Source organism: Capricornis sumatraensis, chromosome 2 (genome assembly GCF_032405125.1).
Source record: "Capricornis sumatraensis isolate serow.1 chromosome 2, serow.2, whole genome shotgun sequence".
Taxonomy (NCBI): Eukaryota; Metazoa; Chordata; class Mammalia; order Artiodactyla; family Bovidae; genus Capricornis; species Capricornis sumatraensis.
Window position 1 is genome coordinate 215581273 of NC_091070.1, and position 3715 is coordinate 215584987.

The window sequence follows — 3715 nt, forward strand, 5'->3', positions numbered from 1 at the left end:
TACTTTCATTTCTATTCCTAAGAACATTAATGAAGAGATACTTTTTAAAATATTTATTGGCAATTTTTAATTCTTCCTTTGAGAATTTTCCATCTTTTGATCATTTATCTAATGCACTGTTGGTAAAAGAAGCTGATTTCAAATAATATTTTAATCTTATGAAGATACTGACTTTTCATTACATACATGCATATGCATATATATTTAAAATTCCTTTGATTTGTTGTTCACCTTTTATTTTTCAATATGATGTAAAGTCTTCTTTTGCAAAATAATATCTACCGATATTTTGCTTTATGATTTCCGCTTGGGGTGACAGCATCTCATTACTAAGCTCTGTTTTAAACCGATGTGTATGTAATAGCTTCTACTACGTTGTCCTATATTTTATGTTCTACCAGCATATTTTGTAAGTAAATACTGATTGAGTCTACTTTTAAGACACACTATTTTTAGTGCATCAAACATTTTGCTGCTGTGTAAGAAGCAGTAGTTGCTCATAGGAGTCAATTATCCTACAAATATGAGAAACGTGCTTCTATGTTATGGATAAGTTCAAATCAAATATTCCTTGTAGCAGCTATGACAATTTTCATTAAAGAACACGTGCCTGCACTAGTCGGTGTAGCAGACATTTTTTTCTCCTTCTGTCATGATGTCTTGTGAAAGTTTTTTCACCGTTCAGGTCAAAGTAGTAACCAAGAAAATATAATGAAACAGAGAAAGAGTTCTTAATTCTTATCTAACCTCAGGCCTCCTGGTCATCAGATCTGCCTTTCCTTTGCTTCTTAAAGGAGAATTCCTTTCTTTCCACTCTCAAATCCCAGACCTTTAAAATAGCTTTCATGAAGGTCGCCAACGACCATACCTAGACAACACTTGCCTGCCCTGTATGTCAGACTTTTGAATTCTGCAGCCCCATCCTCCATTTCCTTGAGATTTCCACCCATGTGGATTTGGGACTCTGCTCTGCTTTAGCCCCTGGCCCTACTATTCCTCTTTGAAGGCCCTCTTCGCCCATTGTCCCTTTTTTCTAAGAATCCCTAGCTCAACTTTCTTTGCTCAACCCCAGCTGTTTTCACAGTGTGCTCCCTGGACCAGTAGCATCCCCAGGAGCTTGCTAAGAACTACAGATCTCCAGGGCCCACCCCAAACCTACCGAATCCAAAATTCTGGAGTTGGAGCCCAAGCATGTGGAGTTTGGAAACCATCGCTGTTCATAATCGCATCAAAATTTTCCAACCGTTTGCTCCAGGCCAACATTCCTTGTGAGCTCTCGACCCACCCTCTAAACCACCCTGCAAGATGTCTCCTTTCCTGATGCCCACCAGGGGCCTGGACTCCACACGCAGTGCATGCATGTTGTTGCTCCAGTCATGTCTGACTCTTTGCAACCCCATAGACTGTAGCCCCCCAGGCTCCTCCGTCCATGAGATTCTCCAGGCAAGAATACTGGACTGGGTTGCCATTTCTTTCTCCAGGGGATCTTCCTGACCCAGGGATCAAACCCACGTCTCCTGCACTGGCAGGCAAATTCTTTACCACTAGTGCCACCTGAGAAGCGTCACTTAGAAATATCATCATTTATCTGCCACCTGCCTCCATGTGAATTGCACATGTGAAGTACCTTTCTCTGTGAATTGCATCTCCAGGTGCCCCACTTCCCTCCAGGCTCTGCTCACATTCCCCACTTCTGCCACCTACCACCCACCCACTCTCTTCTAATCCCCCTTCCTCTGCCTGCGCTTTATTCCGTAGAGCACTTACCACCATCTACATATGTACCGATTCATTATGTTTACTGTCTATTGTCTGTTCAGAACAGAAGCTCCATATGGGAGGGATCTTTGAATGTTTTGTTCACCAAATGTCCCAAGCATTCAGATTAGTGCCTGACATACAAGAGGCACTCATTAAGAAGTTAGATGAATGAATGAGTCTGTCCAATTAGGTCTACTTCCGCCAAGTTTTTACTAAGTCAGACAGTACTTTGGCAGAGGATGAGAGGGTTGGATGGCTTCACTGACTCAATGGACATGAGTCTGAGTAAACTCTGGGAGTTGGTGATGGACAGGGAGGCCTGGCGTGCTGCAGTCCATGGGGTCACAAAGAGTCGGACACGACTGAGCGACTGAACTAGACGACTAAGGCATGACTTCATGAGTTTCACTGCTGAGTGGAAAATGATTACAGAGCTTAGCAGGATGACCTTATTTGCAATTATGTATGTAGATGCTACACGTAAGTAGCCACAGAGCAAGGTCCAGGAGGAAAGCCACGAAGACGTTGGAAGGGATTATTGCTGGTGACCTCAGTCACATCTCCACCTCGTGCGTATGTGTGGATCTCTACCCGTCAGGTGCAGATGGAATAGTTGTTATTTCAAGACTCTCGGCTACTTGCTCTTGTTGTCTCCTCCTGGGAACTCTGCACACTCTCGGTTTTTGCAATGCCATCTTTCTTGGTCCTCTTCCTTTTTCCCTGGTTTTTATTCCTTTGCTTCACTTTCCCTCTGACCCTTACCCTCCCTCCTCACCTGCCCACTCATGACAGCAGCCTCCAAGTGTAGTTTTCCTGAGTCTTCAACCCCTTTCATACACCCTTCCTGGAAAGCCCATCTGCCCTCTCCAGTGAAAGGCCAAGCACCCTCCTAGACTTATTCCACCCAGATGGGTTACTGGGGACTTCTGGACTACAGCCTTGCATATCATATATCCAGCTGTACATTTCTACTCGGCCTCTCAAACCCACAAGCACTTAAGAAAAACATGACTGAGACGAAGATGACCGTGTTCAGTGTTCTCCTATTCTTGCTTGATCATTCTTCCCAATGTACTTTATAATTAACTAGTCTAATTATGGGGGGAGGGGGACTTGTGCATATTTTTATTTGGATCACATTACGTGTATAAATTAATATGTAAAATTTGCATCTTTTAAGTTGTTGGGTTTTCTACCCAAGCACATGTATGTCTTTCCATTTTTTCAAGTTCTACCTGTGTTTTTCAAGAGGGTCTTATAGTCTTCTTTAAGCAGGTTTAAGGCATTTCTTACCTTTATTCTAGCTGTTTCATTTTCCCTTCCTTTATTTTATGCATTAACTTCATGACTGGTAGTTTCTCTAAGCTCTCTTTTTTAATAGCCTTTTCATCATTTACTTGGGTTTTCCAGATAAATTTTAAAATAGGAACAGTTTTGGTTTTTCTTTCCAGTACTAATGCCTTTTATTGCTTTCCCTTGTCAAATGCAGGGGTTCACAATCCCAACATAGTGTTAAATTATAGTAAAAATAGTGAGCATGTTTTCTTCATTTAATGAGAAATCCTCAAGTGGTTTCTAAGTAAAGTGCTAGTTTGGGAGCATAAAATATGTGTGTGTTTATTTTTGGCATATTAGGAAAATACCCATCATCTTATTTTATTGAGTGGGTATTGCCTTTTGTCAAAAGCTTTCTTTTTGCTTTTTTTTTTTTTTTTTGCATCTTTGGAGATGGCTTTTAAAGTTTTTGTCCTTATCTCTGTTAGTGTGATGAATTATATTAATGGGTCTCCTGATATCTATCCAACTTTTCTGTATTTGTTTTCTGTTCAGTTCAGTTCAGTCTCTCAGTCGTGTCCAACTCTTTGTGACCCCATGGACTGCAGCAGGCCAGGCCTCCCTGTCCATCACCAACTCCCGGTTTACTCAAACTCATGTCCTTTGAGTCAGTGATGCC